Here is a 23488-nt window from a genome sequence, read left to right on the forward strand (position 1 = left end):
AGTTTCAGTTCCGTTTTTTGTTTCAAAACGTCAATGTTCTGCTTTAAAGTATAACTGTTGTTTTGTTTTGTTTTTTTACTTAATGGCTCAGTATGTTTTGTATTTTAATTTCATATTCAGTCACCTTGCATATGCGTGTGAAATATAATGCCGCATAACCGCGGAAAAAGAAGAAAAGGCTGTCAGTTAAAGCTAATTAATCAAAATTAGCTATATTAAAATACAGCATTTATGTTAATACAGGCAGAGTGTGAACAAACTAAGGCTAAGCTATGTGCTTGCCTTTTAATGCATTTAAAAATATTTGCGGCCTTTTTATAGGCTACAGGCAACTGGTGTATAATAATGTTTTTTTTTTTTTTTGTATGGTAAAGGACAATGCACATTATGTTATTGATGTAAACTTAGGCTAAAACTTACCATTGATAAACGTGACCTACCTCAAGCAGATCACTTAAAGTGTAATAAAAATAATGTTGCCGCAGGACATAAATGAACTCCCGCAAGTTTATTTTCAATAATTTAGTTTCAGTACTATTAATTTTTTTCTCAAAACGTCAATAGCACCTTCAATAATCTAAACATTAAAGATGGACCGCAAGATGTGTTGAGTGGCTATGTGGTGAAGAACGATGGCAAAGCTAAGTGTGATTATTGTAATAAACTAATAAGTTATAAAGCAGAGTCCCGACCAACAGGACTAAGCATATGCGGTTGGCTCATTCTTCACGAATATAGAATTAAAATTATGGCGCGTTAGGTTCATTGTGCATCCCGCAGGTGCAACCAACAAGGGTTGTGCATTTGAGTTTAACTTTTTGAGCGTTATAAGCAACTCGTTGTTAGTTTTTATTTAAATATATCGAGCCGTAACTAAGCAGCGCATTCTCTCCGCCTCCTCGTTTATAACCAGCTGGACACGCCACTGAAGCAGGAGAGACACTCCGTCGTTCATAATCTTAGCTGATGTGTCGGACTCGAAAGAATAATTCAAAGAGGAATGTTCTTTTAACAGTCCCGATATGTTCAATCTTTTTTTCCCTGTCATTTCTCTTCAGCAAATTATATTTTTAAAGCTGCTTGATTCTTTTAAAACCAAAAGCAGACCCCGGTAATTGGTGTTTTTTCATAAGATACTCCTTTATGAATGTTTTAATTTATGAGTAGTCTTTAATGTGCTTTTTAATAGTTTTATTTTATTCATAGCAGCACCTAAAAAGCGACTAATAACATCAACAAATTAATAAAATAAGTAGCAAATGAGAAATAAATGACAGACAAGTTGATAAAAACAGACATTATCTCTAATTATCAGAATTGCAAGATTAAAACAGCTGAATATAGGCCTAAAATGATCTAGAAAGCAACTACTGCGCGCTGATATTTATTCTTCTTTTTTTCCGAATAACGAACAATTTCAACCGCGGGGAGATACCGACAGCTTGATTTGCAGTATTTTCTAACATGTTAGAAGCGGGCAGCGGACATCAGCTAGCCGTAAAGACGGGCCGGCACAAAAAAAACATGGCTGCCGGTGGAGAAGCGGCTGTGCCCTCAGCAGCTGATTGAGACGGAGCTGCATATCCTAACTGAGTGCACTAAATACTCTGAGATCCGGGAGAAATTCTACCCGATAATCCAACACATACAAAACAACTTTGAGTCCCTGTCGAACAGAACCCATCTTACTGGGGGAGTGTGTGTGCTGCTGTGTGTTCACCCAACAATACCCGCTCCTGTCTCCAACACACAAATACTGGAACTCTTTATGTGGACTTACTTTTGATAATAGGCTACTATTATTACCTTTATCCTGTTTAATGTTATCAAAAATCTATTTTTATTATTATTTTTTTTATTCTATTTTTATTTTTATTAATCTTTTTTTATTATATGTTATTTTCATATTTGTTTTCACTACTGCCCTTTTTGCACTCTCTTGTTTGTGAGACGTGCACTGCTTTGGCAAAACGAATGTACAGTTACTTGTCATGCCAATAAAGCACCTCAAATGTGAAAATAGCCTAGGCAACAAATAACAAATAATAGTCTAATAATAACAAAAAATGCCCTTTTCATTTTCATACAATAGGCCTATGTGTGGGTTTTGACAATATGTGTTTAATTAAGCTATAAAGATCAGATGAAATGCATAGTGAAATATGAAATAAATGTCTCTTTTGCTGAAAATTTAATTAATCTATATATTTATTATTTTAAAAATCAACTCATTTTTGCCCAGAGAAAGAGGCGCACGGCACTAGCGGACATGGGGTGCTTTTTCAAAAAAAGACGTACAGTAACTTGCAGCTGAACTATGCACAGTTTGGGGAAAAAAGGATATAGTGATGCATGTCCCCCAAAACCCCTAGTTTCTCTGTCGCAGATCCATCATTTGAAGGCAATTCAAATGTACCATCTCTAAAAATAAAAAAGGCCGCTTACGCGGCATTTGTGTTTATTATTACCATATTTTTATTTTATTATTATTAATTTATTCATTCATTCATCATTCATTATTTTTTTTTCGGTTTAGTCCCTTTATTAGTCTGTGATCGCCACAGCGGAATGAACCGTCAACTTATCCAGCATATGTTTTACGCAGTGGATGGCAGGAGGGCCAGCTGGGGCTTCGGGACGGAGTAAAAGGAAAGGCGGAATTTGCCCCGAGTCTGGGAAAGATGGCTTGCCGTAATTACACTAGTTTTTCTATCGCACACATGTGCCAAACACATAAACAAATAAATAAAAAAGGAAAAGAAAACATCTAGACTTATAGGCTGAGGTCTTTTTGCTTATAATCGCCCTTATGTTTCCGTTTTAAATGTAAGGCTGTTGCATAGAATAATACAATTTTAATGTATAAGTGATTTTGCTGTGTCTCCCTTGATGTTTCAATAACGCATAATAATCTACACAAAGACACGGCAGACATAAAGGTTGTGTGTGAGAGACCGAGCAAAAGAGCGCTCTCTTCACAGCTCTGTTGATGCTGCTAGCGGCTTCTTTCTTTTTGTTATTTATTTTGCAGATAATACACCATATGAATACAACAGAAAGACATAAAACTTTACAAATTACCTTTTGTAGACTCAAAACAAGTGTCATATCTTGATAAGCCTCAGCCACATTGAAATATAATTTAAAGAATTACATTATCGGATATAATAAAATCGCATTAAATAAATAAACCAATATAAAACAAGCAAAATCAAGCTATAACAGTTTAGGTAGGCCTATATAGCCTACATAAATAAAACCGTTAAAGCCAAATCAAACTTTTATTTTACAAGATATTTTCTTTTAAAAGATTTTAGATATTTTCTAAAAACAATAAACACCAGAGAAGGTTTAGAATATTATTTATAAAGTATTTGGATATGATGATAATAATCAAATTGTGCAAACAGAACATTTTTGGGAACACGTTTCAGGTCTCTCCAGTGCATTTGGGCTGAATGTTTGACTGTGTCTAAATGAGGATGTTATAAAATACATTTTCTACCGAGTTATTAACGGATGCACGATTCCAACAGTCGGGGGACGTTCTGGGGGCTGGGTTTGCGTTACGCGATGCGAGCTATAGACCGACAGTGGAAATGCGACATGATTTCGGTCTCACTGATGCCCATTAACACCTGAAAGACAAGCTTTTGGTTATGAGATGGGGGAAGGGGTATGTCTCCACCCTCAAGTGTTTTCCACAAACATGGTTACACAAAATCCAAAACTCCCGAGGACGGATGGTGTAACCGTAGCAAAACCTATGCGTTTTAAAACCAAACCGCATTAAATATGGGGCCTTATGAAAATGAATGTTTCTATGCACAGCAACTTCTGGACTGAACTACTTGTTATTTAAAATATCTGTATTACGCTCTAGCATTCGCCAAAACGAATTTGTACATAAAAACACCGAACATAGCCTAGCTGAATAGGGTGTTGCCTGCTGAGCCATGACAGCAGCAGACAATTCCGCACGACCATAAAGCCTTCACCCGACAGTTATTTTCTAATATTCACAACGCGAGCCACAACAATAGACATGCCATGCCCATCATCCTTACAGACAACTTCGCTTTAAACTGTATTAAGGTCCCATTTACACTGCACAGCAGTTTTATATAAAACCTTAATGATACATATAACAGGCTACATTTTGATGGTGAAATAACCTTTTAAACGATGGCTTTTTATTTCAGTATTCAAACATTAAATAACGAATGCATCAAGTGAAATAACGAATATGCAAAAACACATGTATATAAATATAAAGGACTATTATAATTAGCAAAATGCTGCTCTATTTATCTTTGTATTTTTATAATTTTATTATTGTTATTTTTAATATTTTGAATTAATTAAAGCTATAGACAAATACTGCTTGACATTTTAGAAAATGTTTTGCGTATACCCAGTACCGAGAACAAACAAACAAAAGCACATGGCTTGTTAATCAATTTAATCAAGCTCTAGCCACGAATAAAATAATAGACTATTATTTTAATATTTTAGACGACGGGTTAGTAATTATACTATAAATGGTTATGTTCAGATCAATGAAATAATAACTTTAATAATTCTGCTTTGCAATTTTTTATTCATTACCAACATCACTAAACCATACATTTGTTTTATAAGTTAACCAAATATTTGCAGAGATTCAGCAGTTTTTTTTCTGACGCGTTTGCCAGTCATGCCAGTCAGTGAAAAAAAAGTAACCGTGGCCCCGTTTGCAGGTATTCAGATTCGATTTTATTAATCTGATTCAACTTTTATTATTTACAGGACATAAAAATGCAATTAAAAGTTTCAAATCAATGTGCATTGTCCTTTACCATGCAAATAAAAAAAAAAAAACATTGTTATACACCATAGCCTGTAGCCTATAAAATGGCCGCAAATCTTTTTAAATGCATTAAAAAGCAAGCGCATATTAGCCGTACCTTGAGTTTGTTCACATTCTGCCTGTATTAACATGCATGCTGTATTTTAATATAGCTTATTTCGATGAATTAGCTCTAACTGACAGCTTTTTCTTCTTTTTCAGCGGTTATGCTTGCATTATATTTCACACGCATATGCAAGGTGACTGAAATTGAAATTCAAATACAAAACATACTGAGCCATTAAGTAAAAAAACAAAACAAAACAACAGTTATAGCTACTTTAAAGGAGAACATTGACGTTTTGGAAAAAAAAAAAAAACTGAACTGAAACTAAATTATTAAAAAATAAACCTGCTAGACTTAATTTATGTCCTGCGGCAAAAAATATTTTTATTATAATCTGCTTAAAATAGGTCAATTTATTTATTTATTTATTTTTTGCTTTTGATGAAGCTGCATTCAACTTAAGCTCAATGTCGGCAATGTCTTTAAATAAATAATATATCTAGGCCTATTTTCATTATTCATTAATTTTCATTATTCGTTTATTATTATCTACAATTGTTGAGACATAAAATGAGATAGTAAACTATATACAACAACGAAAATGTAAGTAAAACAGAAATAAAAACATAAATGAAAAAGTCTTGTCTTAGTCCTGTCAAAATAGCAAACACTGAACATCTCTCTATATTTAGGTTAAAAGACAGCTTTATTCATTTATTTATTTATTTATTTATTTATTTATTTAAGACTACTTATTTGTACTGAATGTTTATGCTTTCATTATAGTTGCAAAAATATCAGAAATTGATCTCGCACGCGCAGGGAAAAAAGGCAATTATGCCACACATGACTTGCATCGCTCTCATGCCAAGTTTTGAGGATAAATTCGCATTTAGATGCTGCTTGAAATAAAATAAAACTATCAAAAAGCACATTAAAGACTTTAATAAAAAATTAAAACATTCATAAAGGAGTATCTTATGGAAAAACACCACGGGCTCTGCTTTCGGTTTTAAAAGAATCAAGCAGCTTTAAAAATATATATAATTTGCTGAAGAGAAATGACACGAAAAAAAAATAAATAAAAAGATTAAACATATCGGGACTGTTAAAAGAAAATTCCTCTTTGATATTCATTCGACTCCGATACATCAGCTAAGATTATGAATGACGGAGTGTCTCTCCTGCTTCAGCAGCGTGTCCCGCTGGTTAAACGATGAGGCGGAGAGAATGCGCTGCTTTGTGAACCTAACGCGCCATTATTTTAATTCTATATTCGTGAAGAATGAGCCAACCGCATATGCTTAGTCCTGTTGGTCGGGACTCTGCTTTATAACTTAGTTTATTACAATAATCACACTTAGCTTTGCCATCGTTCTTCACATGTTGCCACTCGGCACATCTTGCGCTCCATCTTTAAACAAATGTTTACATTATTGAGGTGCTCTCCGGCGGCAAAGTTTCTGGCAGAGTAGCGAATGAAAAAATGTGCTTGCAGAAATTGGATTAAAAATTTAAATTATATAACAAGCATCGTATTCTTTCTAATCCTCGCCCAGTTTTAATACAAGTTGTGTTTTTTATATTTGTGGCTGTGAAGTTTATTAAGAATATATATATATATATACATATAGCCTACTTTATTTTTTTTATACTTTAAGTGATCTGCTTGAGGTAGGTCACGTTTATCAATGGTAAGTTTTAGCCTAAGTTTACATCAATAACATAATGTGCATTGTCCTTTACCATACAAAAAAAAAGAAAAAAAAAACATTATTATACATAGTTGCCTGTAGCCTATAAAAAGGCCGCAAATGCATTAAAAGGCAAGCGCATATCTTAGCCTTGAGTTTGTTCACACTCTGCCAGTATTAACATAAATGCTGTATTTTAATATAGCTAATTTTGATGAATTAGCTCTAACCTTTGACAGCTTTTTCTTCTTTTTCCGCGGTTATGCGGCATTATATTTCACACACATATGCAAGGTGACTGAATATGAAGTTAAAATACAAAACATACTGAGCCATAAGTAAAAAAAAAAAAAAAAAAACCAAAACAACAGTTATAGCTACTTTACAGGAGAACATTGACGTTTTGAAAAAAAAAAGCAAAAAAAAAAAACTGAACAGAACTGAAACTAAATTATTAAAAATAAAATAATATATAAATATATATAATATATAAAAATATTTTTATTATACTTTTAGTGATCTGCTTAAGGTAGGTCAATTTATTTTTCTCAGTGTTTCACGTACTGTACGGCAATGTCTTTAAATAAATAATTTATTTAGGCCTATTTTCATTATTCATTTATTTTCATTATTCGTTTATTATTCGTTTATGTACAATTGTTGAGACATAAATGAGATAGTAAAATATAATCAACAACGAAAATGGAAATAAAAACAGAAATAAAACATAAATGAAAATGTCTTGTCTTAGTCCTATCAAAATAGCAAACACTGAACATCTTTCTATATTTAGGCTGCTTTATTTATTTATTTATTTATTTATTTATTTATTTATTTATTTATTTAAGACTACTTATTTGTACTAAATGTTTGTGCTTTCATTTTAGTTGTCTTTTACTTCTTCAATTCTATTTTCCAAAACGAATCCTCTTTGCACTTAAAAAGTTTACAATAAAGCGTGTTAACAAATTTTAAATGATTAATGAAGGAATTATAATGCTTTGACTTATTGTTTAATATCATTTACAAGCACAGTAGCTGTATGGGCTATTTCTGTCCGTTCGCATCCCGTCCCTTTGCGCCCCCTGGCGGCTCATTCACAAACTGCGGTCATACACTAAAAACAGAGCGGCACCTATTTCAAACGGCGGCGGTACAAGCCGCGGCGTTAATAGCCACTTTGAACTCTCACCTACTGTATCTTCACATACAATATAAACTTCAGCTGGAAAATCTTCTCCTATTGATTTTCTTAAATCATAACCTAAACATAATCTTGTTTTGTCTTCATATGTAATTATTGCCTTTAGATTCCATCAAAAATTATTAGTCATTTATACATTTATTACTACTTTAAATTTAAATAGAAATGTCTAGGACAGATTGTATATTACAGTCAATGTTTCTATTAATGCTCCTATTTTTACACAAACTTTTCAATAGTGTTTAATACCTATTTCTGCATCGAGTGTTTTTTCTTTCTGGGCAGATCTACATCTGATTTAATTTGAACCCTCACTGTGCTGGCTGATTTCATCTGCATCTCAGTCCTGTAATGACAATCATTTAGTTGGAATTTGACACTTCTTTCCTTTACTAATTTATTTTCTGATATATATATTAATTTCTTTTTTATCTTTGAGTTATTTTCTTTTGGCTCATAATTATTTCCTAAGGCACTCCCATTAAACTAGTTGTTTATACAATTTTGATGCACTTTTTTATCAGCTGGCTAAAACTTACTGTATGCTTTGTAAATTTCTCTCTGTTTTAATTATTATTCCTTAATTTTTTTTCTAATTATTTTTCACATATGTTTTCATGTAAAATATTATCTTTTTCTTAAACACTGTTCTCTTTCAATTTTTCTCATAGCAATTTAGAACTGTTACTTTCTGACCTTATGTCCTATGAATTTATTTCAAATTGTTATTTCAATCTTTCCTTTAACTATAAATCATTTTTCTAGATTTGAATTTTTCCAGTTTTCACTATCCAATATTGATTTAGGCCATTCACAATACAATTATGTTAAGATTTTCCTTTACTTGATTTGAACTTAAATACTTAGTTCCATTCTTATTTATTCTCCAAATTATGTATTGCCTTAGCAAAAGCTTTTTCTTTAGTCACCACCCTGCATTGTAATTTATCCTTCTATGTTTAAGGAACTTTTATTAAGCCTACTGAAACTTAAACTCAAATTATTTACCATTCATCATAATATATAATTTCATCATTTAAAGTTTCACCTTAAAATTACCTTATAACACTTTTTTTTTTTTTTTTTTTTTTACAAATTTGCATGATAATAATTTCTCTAAAATTGACAGGAGTCTGATTTGATATTTGATACAAGAATGGGTAGCTAAACTTTTGTTCTTAATTTTCCTTCTGTAATGCTTGAACGTAATTTGGACTAGGAGCTACTTTGAGATGGACTGTCAGGCTATCCCCCCTCGCAACCTGAGACAACTAGCTCCAGATTGGTGCAACAGTCTTTTCTATGTTGTCCTGAACTTCCTTCATATCAGGGCACAGTGTTTCCCCCTCTCTCTTTGGGCTGGCTTCTTTATTTGACTCAGCTGATGTAAAGTTCTGGTGGAGAGTTTTTTCTTTTTGATCAGTTCATCAGTCTCTTGTTAGTGTCTCTTTTGAATGTCTCTGAACAAATGTAGCTTTTTCAGTCCTCAGTAAATCCTGGGCAAAAAGTTCATGTCAAAAGTGTCCACAGCCATTTTGCTTTGTGTTTTTTCACACACCTTTCCATTTGCCAGTATACTCAGAGATGTCTGGTAGGTACGAGACTACAGTCCCCCAAAGTTCATCCATACGTCCTCTTAATTAATATATATAGAATTTAGCTCATGACTTAATAAATTATTTTTTTTCCCATTTTTTCCTTCATCAAATAAAGACTCCTTTTATCCAATTTTTTTTAATTAATTAATTTATTTATCTATTTTTGTTTGCTGTTTAACAACTTATTTTTTCTAATTCTCAATCATTTTTATCATATGTAAATATGCTTAATTTTCTATTTGTTAAATGTTCTTATAATTAATTTCTTTGGCTTTAGATTGTGCTTCACTTATTTTTCCTAATCTTATTCTAGTTTTTCCTCACTAGTTACATTACATCTTACACTATTTTAATTTCTCTAACATTTCCATACCTGTTTTAATTCAACAGTACTATATGGTGGCCTAATGTCTAATATACCTGTTCAAAATCCTTACTGCAATAGCTTCAAGTTCATAGTACTATTTTACCTCTACATGTTTGTTTACTTTAAGCATTTTTCCTATCTGAAATGCAATTTTTAATTCTCAATTACCTTTTAAGTACATAAAATATGAACTATATAATTTTTGAACTCACTATTATGTTCTTTCATTTCTCCTCAGTGTCTATGCTTTACATCTGACTCGCTGCTTTTACTACAAATAGCTGTTGTCTCAGATGACAGCCTGTAGCTGACTTTAAAACAGATGACAACAGTCAACTTACTCCACAACAATTTTTTTCATTGCACTTAAACATAATTTTATCTTTTAAAGCCAAATCTTAGTTTCTTTTAAATGTTACTGTTTTTTTTTCTAATTTTTATTTTATCTGTTTAATATATATATATATATATATATATATATATATATATATATATATATATATATATATATATATATATATATATATATATATATATATATTAAACATCTTCTCTTTTTATTCTATTAAACAAAGTTTGGAATTCTTTTTTCTCCATTTTCCTATGCTTCTTTTCCCTTTTTAAAAATTAGCATTTTTGTCTCTTAGATTTTCCTAATTCATTTTTCTTTAAACTTATTTTCCTTAAACATTTGATCATTAACTCTTCAATTAATCCATATTTATTAAAGTTTTCTCTTCTAATTCTTTATTTACTCAAATCATCAACTTATCTATTTTTATTCATACTGATTTAGTAAATTTATTTCCTGATCAATATAACTATTAATCTCCATATGTAGTTATTTCTATGCTTCAATTTTTGAATTTCTTAATATTTATTAGTCTAACTTCCAGTTGCATTTTTATTAACACTTTTTATTTATTAAATCTTATTCTATCATTAATATTTTCTTATTTCATTTATCTTATTCATTACTTTATAATATTTCTATTTATTTAATACCTTATAATATATCTTTACTCTTTAGCTTCTTTCTGTCCTGTGAAACTTTTGTTCTTAAAATAGACAGATTCTTACCACTCCTGAAGCAGACCTTCTTCCAGACTGTCGACATGTCAGGAATTTCAGTCCCCTCTCTGCCTATAGTTCATACTTAAAAACACTTCAAACACACAGAGATTATTCAGAAAAATGTTTAACTATATTCTTCTTTTTAGTCTGTGTCTTTCAAATGCAATATGATCTCAATTAACTTTATTAGGCTTAAACCTCCTCTGTATCACAATCTCTTCCCTAAACTGCATCACTCTCTATCTTATTGTTCTTAAATCACACAACATATGCAATCCTTCTTTTATATTATAATATAAAACGATAATTCTTTTAAACTCACTCTTATTGCAAACATACTTTTAAGCACAATCATACTTCTCACTCAGTCTAACTCATCTCTTACACTGTGTAACCTGAACCTCACCTCTATTCTAGTCTCTCTAGATCAAAGTTGAAGGCTTCTAAGCACCCCAGCAACATAGACAAATACACAACTACTTACAATTACATAAATACACCTCACTCCTCTTGAGTGACCTGTCCGAGCAGCCTCTAACCTTAGAGCTATAACCACAGAATTCTCCACTACACTCCTCTTGAGTGACCTGTTACTTCTGCTCCCGTCTTTACTGTTCTTCAGTAAAAATAGCATTTCACAGGATTTGTGCCTTTTTTCCCCCAGCCTCCTGAATAATAATATTTATCATTATTAAAACAGAACGGGTACTCCGAGGTCTTTGCGCGCTTCTCTCTATACCTTAATCTGTTTTAACTTATTAACTGTCACCACACTTTAAGAACTTCCTCTTAAAACTTAAAAATGCTCTATGCATATTCTTCATAATATTAAAAAATTTCCCAAACATGAGTAACAGTTACTAGTTAACGTTTATCCTATCCGTCAAGGCCCTCTTAGGAAAACACAGATCATTTGCATGCAAATTGTTATTTTCTCCTGGTATTCAAAACCCCTTTGTTTTCCTTTTATATCTTTACTTTTACTTTTTTAGTTTTACTTGTAGTTCGTTATAGCTGGAGAAACAGTTCAAGTGACTTTTTTACCGTTACAAGCAGGTCCTTGGTAGAAAAAACACAAACGTATAAGCTTAAAATTGCTTACCGTTTTTTATCGTGGCCACATATTTGTGTTTTTCCTCCAAGCCCCAGCATGTCCAGTGTCACCCGTTCGTCTCTGTCCAGCCCCACGTTGGGCGCCATTTGTGGTAAATATTGACTTCTCATTAATTACAAATTATCAGACCAGAGGTTTTGAATATCAGAAAATAGACTTTCTTCTCCATAATAAAGCCGAGAAAGAGCAGAGCAGACCCCAGAGCATTCTGAAGTCTCTCCTGGACACCTTCCAAAGTCTCTCCTGCACCTTCTAAAGTTTCAGTGTGTTTGTTACAATTTTTATACAGGATTATTTGACACACCCCTAAGTCTCTTTTTAACTCTTGACCATTTTTGAATAGGTTTTTAGTCTAAGGGGTCCTGCTATTCTTGGCTCTCAGCCCACTAGCTCATGTCAACAGAGATGTTACAGGTCTATGTCAGCAAAGTATAGATGCAACTTATGCAAAGGAACTAAGTGTTTACATACATTGTCATGATAGGATAATAACTTGATAATATGTTACTCATTCTAACTTCTGACACATATAGCTTCATAGAAGTATTTAACATAAATAATCAGTGCTTTACATATTCAGTTATTCTACACAATCAGTCACTCAGCCTTCTCCTAGTGTTGCTCCTGTGCAGGCATACTCATCTTACACAGACATATCACTGTATTTTTAACACAGGCTGGCATGTTTGCTGCAAACACTACATACATTTTGAGAAGAGAAAATTAACTGCTTTACACTTAGAAAATACTTCATACAGAGAGAATAGAAATCTTCTTCAGTGTGACCTAGTTTTTTATTGAATATAGACTCCGACTGAGCAGATAGAACAGGCACTTAGCAGGTAACCGAAATGACATCTCTGATGAAGACAGTGCATCTGCAACAACAGCACTAGTAAGAAAATATAAAGAAATCCTATTTTTTCCTATTTAATTTTATTTAATTCAGAAGAAAATTAACTTGTTTGAATTTATTTTTTATATAGTTTTATATTTGTCTTTATTTCTTTACTCATTTGTTAATAGAAGATTCCAAAGCTTTCTGCCTTGAGGAGCTGTTTGCTGTGGAGGACATGGCAATTGAAGCAAGAATGCAGACCAGCGTCAGCAGCACTACAGAGGAGATATAGAGATAATAAATAAGTACAGACTGCTTCCGTCTACACTGTCCTCAGTAAGTCCAGTAACCTGGTGGTGGGACATAAATGACACTCTGCCAATGCTTTCAGAATTGGCATCAAGGTATCTTTGCATGCAAGCATCATCCACAACCTCAGAGCGTACATTTTCCACTGCTGGGGACATTATCAGCCAGGAGCGGGCTTGTCTGTCTCCTGAAAAAGCAGACATGCTCATTTTTCTGAAGAAAACTAATTTCAGTTGATCCTAAAAGATTAGTTCACCAAAAAATGAAAATTCTGTCATTAATTACCCTAATGTTGTTCCAAACCCATAAGATCTTTGTTTATCTTCAGAACACAAATAAAGATCATTTGGACTTAATCCAAGAGCTTTCTGATCCTCCCATAGATTTACTGGATAAGCATTTATCAATGCCCCGAAAGGAACCAAAAACATAATGTGGCGAGTAGGGTTGGGCATCGTTTGGGTTTTTTCGATACCGGTGCCTAATCGATACTTTTAAAACGATACCGGTGCCAAAACGGTGCCTGAATCGATACTTTTTAGCCCCAAAATGATGGTGGATGACTCTACAAAATAATTTTATTTGACAAAATATTTTTAAAAATAATTTTAACAGAACAATATGATTACAGTTTAAAGTAAACATAAATTCATACTGTATTACATTAATACATTTCCTTTGATCATTTGTTGGTGAGCATGAATTTAAGATTTGCATTATGAAATTACATTAGCTTACTATTAACCTGTGGGGGCGGGCAGGGGCCACGTACTTTTAGGAGCACATTTTAACATATATATCACAAAATACTTAACATTATTCATAGTCATTTTTGTTCATGCATCACTCTGCAGTCTTCATAAACAAGATAATTAAATAACTTAAACTCAAAATAATCTTCCTTGTTTATTTATTTGACAAGTAACGTTATACGGGTGTTGGAGAACACATTTCTAGCATTCAAGTACATCAAGGCACATTGCTGCACCTGTAAACTTTAACAGGCCTACAGCTGAAGTCGATTTATTTTGCCCTCCCATTCATTTACAATAATGTTTCTGAAAGTGTTTACACTGTTTCCTAAAAAATAATTATTCTGGAGTAATAATAAGTGCTATTTTTTATTGTTTATTTCGTGCATTAATAATGACCTAAACACATTGAATGACAGTAAAAATTTTACTCAATAAATGCGTTAAAAATATCAACTGATTTATATATAGTCATTCAAATGAACTTAAAACGATAAAAAACTGCAACAAACATTTATTTAGGCCCGAACTACAAAACCAAATGTAAAACAATTTTAGTATCAGTTTTGCTTAAGTTGCACGCTAGTGTTGCAGGAGAGGGGAGTGGTCGATTTAAGACTAGCTATTTACGGGAGTTGTAGTCCATAGCGAAGTGTATTGTGGGTAGTGTAGTTCGACACGCATGCTGGATGATGTGAGCTCGCTGTGTGCTGTGCTGTGCTGCTGAAACTGAGGAAGAAAGTTTTACTCGGCTTTGTTTTATGTTCACTCAAGTTATTCCACCCGAGAGCTGTTCATAACTAGATAGAATAGACATAGAGATAGATTGATCTCTGCAGAAGCTGCCGGAGAGCTGCGCGCTGCAGACGCAGCTGGTGTGAAAGGCAAACGGCTGTGTGCTGCTTCTGCTCTCCATACGCGCTGCTCATGCGCTACTTTCGCTTGTGGTGTGAAACAGGCGTAACGTCCTTGCTGCAGCACCAAAATTAGGCACTGAAATTCATACGCTGATTTAATAATGGTACGTATCGGTTACCTAGCAGGTTTCGGTCCCCAATCCTAGTGGCGAGTATGCTGATGCCACGTCGCCTTGGTCCCGGATTAACCCCAGCTGTCACTTAATCAGCACGGATCGATCCCAGCTGGAGCTCATCAGCAGACACTCGTATAAGCCATCCCCAAACACAAGGAAGACGAGCTTCATTTCACTCAATAGCCGCATTTCCACTATCGGGCCAGTGCGAGCCAGGGCTTTAATCGGGCCGGGCCGGGCCAATAGCCCGGGAGGTTGAGAAATGAGACCGAAATCATGTCGCGTTTCCACTGTCGGGCTAGTAGCTCATGTCGTAAATATTGACTTCTCATCAATTACAAATTATCAGACCAGAGGTTTTGAATATCAGAAAATAGACTTTATTCTCCATAATAAAGCCGAGAAAGAGCAGAGCAGACCCCAGAGCATTCTGAAGTCTCTGTGTTGCTCCTGTGCAGGCATACTCATCTTACACAGACATATCACTGTATTTTTAACACAGGCTGGCATGTTTGCTGCAAACACTACATACATTTTGTGAAGAGAAAATTAACTGCTTTACACTTAGAAAATACTTCATACAGAGAGAATAAAATCTTCTTCAATCCCTCCTCTTAAGACTTTAGTCTTAATATTATTGTCTTTTAACCCCAAAGTGCAATTTCATAATCCAGTTCTCTTAATTACCTCTATCTAGTGTCTGATATTAGCCACATAGCTGTTATCAATTGACTAGATTATACCACTGTACTTTGACAGAAGTCCAGCCAAACATCTTCCCTTTCTTTTTTGATTTGAAGGAAGTAAAAGACTGTACTCTCTTTTTCTCTTAACACATCAAAGACAACAATGTTTTAAGCATAAGTATTCAGTTGGTTCAGTGCTAGCTGCTAGTTTTCACACTCATGTAGAATATACTGAAGTGATATTATATATAGGTACCATGAAAGCAATATGCAAACAAAATCAATATGCAAATGTAAAAAGCATCAAATGTTGATCTTGATCTTTGCTCATCCTTGTTTCTCTTCTTCTGAGCTATCAGCATCTTCACTTGACTTTAATAGATGTTAATGGAGATGTGTGGTTGAGAGTCTGAGTTCTGGAATCTGCAGTTGTGCATTCATCATCCCTTGATTTGTGGCACTTCTGTATGTGGTATTCAGGCACATTATTAGAATCACTCTTTTCTTTGCTCTGATAAACTCTTGCTTCCACACGTGGCACTTAGTAGTTAAGAGCTTTGGAATATTCAGGCTCCTCTGTTTCCAGTCAGCTTTCCTTTGCTGGAGTTGTTCCCTTTCGCTCCTTTGAGGCATTGGTACCTCATCAATGGCATCCCCTTTGGCAGCTGTTGGATTTCATCCAGATATGGTCCTTTATATAGTAATCCAGATATAGTAACCCTCATCCAGATATGGTCCTTTCCTCCTGAGCTCCCCAGAGCATCCACAGATAGACTCGATCAGCTGGACCAATTGGACCTTATATCTCTGCTCTCTCACATGGCTCCTTTCTGGTTTCCTGCACAGATATCGCTTTGCACATAGCAATTATTTGTTTCTTCATAAAAGTCCCTACTATATTAGACATCTTTGCAAACCATTCCAAGAGGTTATGTGCATGGTTATATGTGAGATTATATGCCAGGTTTTATGCAAAGTTTCATGTGGTTTCTTGCAAGGGTCATGCGGTTTCTTGCAAGGTTTCTTTCAAGGGTCGACCCAATAGCAGTTCATGCGATGCGGTGTTAGATGCTTGTTTCTGTCAGTTTCCATGCCATCACTCACCAATGCACTTGTAAACACATTAATCCCATTAAGTTTATTATTTTCAAATATTTCATTGAGCGTTGGTCTTGATGGATCATCTTCATCTCTTTCAGCCATTTCTGGTAATTGAGCATAATACAATTATTCTCTCTTTTGCTTTATTCATAATTTTTCATACTTCTTTAGATGTTTTTATTTATTGATCATTCATTAACTTCATGAATGCAAACCCATTATGAACTTATTTCTGAAGGCATTTCAAAATTTAGGAAAGACTTCTCTTGTCACAGATGTAATAACTGTTCCTGCTTCATAATTTGCTTCTAGTATTACTCCAATCATCTACTCATCATAGTTTCTTAACAGTGCTTGTTTACAGAATAATTCTCTATCTAGTCAACACCAAAAACAGTCATCATCTCACTGTTTGGAGCAATGGTCTCCACTCAAGTCTTTTAATTGAACTAGAGCTCTGTGAAGCTGTAGATAATTCAATCATCCACATATTGTGACAGTGTCCATACTATGATCTTCTCCCTTATTATAACCCTTTATGCATTCTGGTGTATACAGTATATGCTATTCACCAAGCTACACAAGTACAAACAAGTTTCTACCCTCCTCTGGTAGTTACCTAAAATAAACTCAATAGAAACCAAACCACTTGAAATATTTATCATCCAAAAGAACATATCTTTACATACAATATTAACTTCAGCTGGAAAATCTTTTCTTATTGATTTTCTTAAATCATAACCTAAACATTAAGCCTCTTTTATCTGTCTTGATTAACCATTTATTTTAACTATCAAATTAACTTCAATTAAATATTATTAGTTACTTATAATTTATTACTACTTTAAATTTAAATAGAAATGTCTAGGACAGATTGCATATTACATTATCTAGATGTTTCTATTAGTGCTCCTATTTTTACACAAACTTTTCAATAGTGTTTAATACCTATTTCTGCATTTAGTGGTTTTCTTTATGGGCAAATCCACATCTGATTTAATTTTAACCCTGACTATGCTGGCTGATTTTATCTGCATCTCAGTCCTGTAATGACAATCATTTAGTTGGAATTTGACACTTCTTTCTTTTACTAATCAATTTTCAGAGCTATATATTAATTCCTTTTTCGTCCTAATTTATGGTACTGTCTTTTGGCTAACATTTATTTCTTAAGGCATTCTCATTAAACTAGTTGTTCATACAATTTTGATGCACTTTTTTATCAGCTGACTAAAACTTACTGTATGTTTTGTAAATTTCTCTTTGCTCTGTTTTAACTATTATTCCTTAATATTTTTTTTCAATATATTTTTCACATATGTTTTCATGTGAAACAATATCTTTTTCTTAAACACTTTTCTCTTTCAATTTTTCTTATAGTAATTTAGAACTGTTACTTTTTGACCTTATCATGTCCTATGAATTCATTAAAATTGTTGTTTCAATCTTCTCTTTAACTATAAATAATTTTTCTAGATTTGAATTTTTCCAGTTTTCAATATCCAATCTTGATTTAGGTCATTCACAATAATATTATGCTTAGATATTATTGCCTTATCAAAAGCTTTTTCTTTTTCTTTAGTTAGTCTGCTGCATTGTAATTTATCATTCTATGTTTAAGGAACTTTATGATTAAACCAATTGAAACTTAAACCTAAATTATTTAACATTCATCATACTATATTATTTAACAATACACATTTAAAGTTTCATCTTAAAATGTAGCTTTTTCAGTCCTCAGTAAAACCTGAGTATGCAGTGCCTGCATCACTGCTGTAGCATGTCACAAGTGTCAACAGCCATTTTGCTCATTGTGTTTTTCAAACACCTTTCCATTTGCCAGTGTACTCAGAGATGTCTGGTAGGTACAAGACTACAGTCCCCCAAAGTTCATCCCTATGTCCTCTTAATTTATATATATAGAATTTAGCTCATGACTTAATAAAATATATATATATATATATTTTTTTTTTTTCCATTTTTTTCATTCATCAAATAAAGACTCCTTTTGTAGTTTAACAACTTATTTTCTCTAATTATTTTTCATTCTCAATCATTTTTATCAAATGTAAATATGCTTAATTTTCTATTTGTTAAATGTTCTTATAATTAATTTCTTTGGCTTCAGATTGTGCTTCACTTATTTTTCCTAATCTTATTCTAGTGTTTCCTCACTAGTTACATTACATCTTACACTATTTTAATTTCTCTAACATTTCCATACCTGTTTTAATTCAACAGTACTATATGGTGGCCTAATGTCTAATATACCTGTTCAAAATCCTTACTGCAATAGCTTCAAGTTCATAGTACTATTTTAACTCCCCATGTTTGTTTACTTTAAGCATTTTTCCTATCTGAAATGCAATTTTTAATTCTCAATTACCTTTTAAGTACATAAAATATTAACTATATAATTTTTGAACTCACTATTATGTTCTTTCATTTCTCCTCAGTGTCTATGCTTTACATCTGACTCACTGCTTTTACTACAAATAGCTGTTGGCTCAGATGACAGCCTGTAGCTGACTTTAAAACAGATGACAACAGTCAACTTACTCCACAACAATTTTTTATTGCACTTAAACATAATTTTATCTTTTAAAGCCAAATCTTGTTTTCTTCAAAATGTTGCTGTTTTTTCTAATTTTTATCTTATATTACTTTATAATATATATTTTTAAACATCTTCTCTTTTAATTCTATTAAACAATGTTTGGACTTCTTTTTTCTCCATTTTCCTATGCTTCTTTTCCTTTTCAAAAATTAGCATTTTTGTCTCTTAGATTTTCCTAATTCATTTTTTTAAGCTTATTTTCCTTAAACATTTGATCATTAACTCTTCAATTAATCAATATTCATTAAAGTTTTTTCTTCTAATTCTTTATTTACTCAAATTATTAACATATCTTTTTTTTATCAATATAACTTAATTTTTTTCCTGATCAATATAACTATTAATCTCCATATGTAGTTATTTCCATGCTTCAATTTTTTTATTTCTTAATATTTATTAGTATAGCTTCTAGTTGCATTTTTATTAACACTTTTTATTTATTAAATCTTGTTCTATCATGTATATTTTCTTATTTCATTTATCTTATTACATTACTTTATATTTCTATTTATTTAATACCTTATAATATATCTTTACTCTTTAGCTTCTATCTGTCCTGTGAAACTTTTGTTCTTAAAATAGACAGATTCTTACCACTCCTGAAGCAGACCTTCTTCCAGACTGTCGACATGTCAGGAATTTCAGTCCCCTCTCTGCCTATAGTTCATACTTAAAAACACTTCAAACACACAGAGATTATTCAGAAAAATGTTTAACTCGTATATTCTTGTTTTTAGTCTGTGTCTTTCAAATGCAATATGATCTCAATTAATTTTATGAGGCTTAAACCTCCTCTGTATCACAATATCTTCCCTCAACTGCATCACTCTCTATCTTATTGTTCATAAAATCACACAACATATGCAGTCCTTCTTTTATATTATAATATAAAACGATAATTCTTTTAAACTCACTCTTATTGCAAACATACTTCTAAACACAATCATACTTCTCACTCGTCCTAACCTCATCTCTTACACTGTGTAACCTGAACCTCACCTCTATTCTAGTCTCTCTAGATCAAAGGTGATAGCTTCTAAGCACCCCAGCAACATAGACAAATACACAACTACTTACAATTACATAAATACACCTCACTCCTCTTGAGTGACCTGTCCGAGCAGCCTCTAACCTTAGAGCTATAACCACAGAATTCTCCACTACACTCCTCTTGAGTGACCTGTTACTTCTGCTCCCGTCTTTACTGTTCTTCAGTAAAAATAGCATTTCACAGGATTCTTGCCTTTTTTCCCCCAGCCTCCTGAATAATAATATTTATTATTATTAAAACAGAACGGGTACTCCGAGGTCTTTGCGCGCTTCTCTCTACTTTATTAATCTGCTTTAATCTCTTAACTGTCACCACACTTTAAGAACTTCCTTTTAAAACTTAAAAATGCTCTAGGCATAATCTTCATCATTAAAAAATTTCCCAAACATGAGTAACAGTTACTAGTTAACGTTTATCCTATCCGTCAAGGCCCTCTTAGGAAAACACAGATCATTTGCATGCAAATTGTTATTTTCTTCTGGTATTCAAAACCCCATTGTTTTCCTTTTATATCTTTACTTTTACTTTTTTAGTTTTACTTGTAGTTCTTTATAGCTGGAGAAACAGTTCAAGTGACTTTTTACCGTTACAAGCAGGTCCTTGGTAGAAAAAACACAAACGTATTAGCGAAAATTGCTTACCGTTTTTTATCGTGGCCACATATTTGTGTTTTTCCTCCAAGCCTCAGCATGTCCAGTGTCACCCGTCTATCTCTTTCCAGCCGCACGTGCGGGCGCCATTTGTCGTAAATATTGACTTCTCATCAATTACAAATTATCAGACCAGAGGTTTTGAATATCAGAAAATAGACTTTATTCTCCATAATAAAGCCGAGAAAGAGCAGAGCAGACCCCAGAGCATTCTGAAGTCTCTCCTGGACACCTTCCAAAGTCTCTCCTGCTACTTCTCCTTTATTTATGTTTTTGACACACCCCTATGTGTCTCTTTTTAACTTTTGACCATTTTTGAATAGGTTTTCTAGTCTAAGGGGTCCTGCTATTCTTGGCTCTCAGCCCACTAGCTCATGTCAACAGAGATGTTACAGGTCTATGTCAGCAAATTATAGATGCAACTTATGCAAAGGAACTAAGTGTTTACATACATTGTCATGATAGGATAATAACTTGATAATATGTTACTCATTCTAACTTCTGACACATATAGCTTCATAGAAGTATTTAACATAAATAATCAGTGCTTTACATATTCAGTTATTCTACACAATCAGTCACTCAGCCTTCTCCTAGTGTTGCTCCTGTGCAGGCATACTCATCTTACACAGACATATCACTGTATTTTTAACACAGGCTGGCATGTTTGCTGCAAACACTACATACATTTTGTGAAGAGAAAATTAACTGCTTTACACTTAGAAAATACTTCATACAGAGAGAATAAAATCTTCTTCACTCATAGCGCGTCACGCAAACACCGCCCACAGAACGTCCCCGAATCAAACGTCACACAACCCGCCCACTTCAGTGGGAATCAGGACAGGCAGATAAAGCACACCATAGAATCATCCCGAAACGAAACCATTAAAATGAAGACAACCGAAACAAACAAATGACACGTTACTGTACAGCATTACATGAAATGTCTATACGCACAGACCTGTGTATTTCCATTCATTACATTTTAGTCGCCGACCGACTGTTGGCATTGTGCATCGAGTGCTCTCGCCACTAACGGAGGGACCCAACACAGAGAGCGCACACATCCATAATATAAAGCCACAGAAATTCTCGTTTATAACTCGATATGGCATGTATTTTATAACATCCTCGTTTTGATAGACATCGTGTTAAGTGTTTCCGGCACAAGAGCGAGTAGCCTAATAAAATATAGCCATATTTGTTGCGCTCGGCAGCTATTCACTAAAGCTCTTCATTTAAAGTTTCATTTATAAATTTAACCACATCATATAAAAACATAAACAGTTGTTTGAGGATAAAGAACACATTTTGTGTTTGGACTTTCCCCCGATGCGTTTAAAGCAGCGAGCACTGCGCAGGACTGAGTGACAGAAAAAAAGGTAGGAAAGATTCTGCTTTCACTCACCCAAATAATGCTCTGTTTGCGCGATTTGATTAATATCATCGCAACCAAATACTTTATAAATAATATTTCAAACCTTCTCCGGTGTTAATTGTTTTTAGAAAATATCGAAAATCTTTTTTTTCAGACAGGTCTTTGTAAAATGAAAGTTAGGATATAAGTGGCTTTAAAACGGTTTGATTTAAGTATTGTATATAGGCTACCTACATATAGCTAGCTTTTGTTTATTTTATATTGGTTTATTTATTTAATGCGATTTATATATATATATATATCCGATATTTGTAATTCTTTAAATTATATTTCAATATAGCTTAGGCTATTTTATCTAGATATGACACTATATTGTTTAAAGTCTATGAAAGTGGGCATGTAATTTGTTAAGTTTTATGTCTTTCTGTTGTATTTATATTGTGTATTATCTCCAAAATAAATACAGAAAAAAGCCGCTCGCGGCATAACAGAGCTGTGAAGGAGCGCTCTTGCCCGGTCTCACACACACATACAGGCATTTAAACGCGCACAAACAAACATTTTACCCTTGACAAAAACTCTGGAAAACCTTTACTGTCTGCTGTGTCTTTAATATGGTGTAAAGATTATTATGCGTTATTGAAACATAAAGGAGAACGCAGCAAAGAACGTCACTATAAATTTAAACTACTTTATTATTTTATGCAGCAGCCTTACATTTTAAAAGGGAAACATAAGGGTGATCATACGCAAAAAGATCCCAGACTATAAGGCTAGATGTTTTCTTTCCCTTATTTCTTTATTTGTTTGGCGCATGTGCTCATGTGCAACCAGAAAACTGCCCGCCTCTCCTTTCACTCCGCCCGAAGCCCCAGCGGGCCCTCCTTGGCCCAAGGCAGGGCCGGAGTGGGACTCTTTTTCAGCCCTGGAGTTTTAAGCCTTAGACCGGCCCACCGCAGTTCACGACTGACTATATTAAAATAAGGTCATTTCCAATTCAGTTTCTAATTACACTATCACGTCTTTTTTAAAAAAATTTTTTTTTTTTTGAGAAAACAGCTGCTTTAGAACTTTAAATGTTCAAAAACCCTAACAGTATTATATGTCTTAACAATAAAACTATA

The 23488-nt window shown here is 33.3% G+C and overlaps 1 protein-coding gene and 1 long non-coding RNA gene across 18 annotated transcripts in view; one reads left to right on the forward strand and one right to left on the reverse strand.

Moving 5' to 3' along the window:
- LOC147840359 (uncharacterized) overlaps positions 1–23488 on the forward strand; it is a 42838-nt gene that overhangs the window by 11286 nt on the left and 8064 nt on the right. For 6 of the 15 annotated variants that reach the window (XM_087287603.1, XM_087287606.1, XM_087287595.1 and 3 more), the window contains 2 exons: positions 12754–12841; positions 12973–13120. The exons of 8 other annotated variants lie outside the window; for them this stretch is intronic. The gene's annotated coding sequence lies outside the window, so the exon portion shown is untranslated. Of the gene's footprint in view, positions 1–11975; positions 12038–12753; positions 12842–12972; positions 13121–23488 lie in introns of those variants that run through there. One more of the 15 variants, XM_087287609.1, reaches the window with a different exon arrangement.
- LOC141378285 (uncharacterized) lies at positions 15236–20473 on the reverse strand. 3 transcript variants are annotated; one of them, XR_015511878.1, is made up of 4 exons: positions 20197–20324; positions 19877–19961; positions 16669–16769; positions 15236–16402 (listed from the first exon to the last, which is right to left on the reverse strand). It is a non-coding gene; the product is annotated as an uncharacterized LOC141378285 (long non-coding RNA). The 3 variants fall into 3 exon arrangements; XR_015511880.1 differs by lacking the exons at positions 16669–16769; positions 20197–20324 and adding an exon at positions 20360–20473; XR_015511879.1 differs by lacking the exon at positions 16669–16769.

The sequence above is a fragment of the Danio rerio genome, chromosome 16, assembly GCF_052040795.2.
Source record: "Danio rerio strain M-AB ecotype USA chromosome 16, GRCz13ab, whole genome shotgun sequence".
NCBI lineage: Eukaryota > Metazoa > Chordata > Actinopteri > Cypriniformes > Danionidae > Danio > Danio rerio.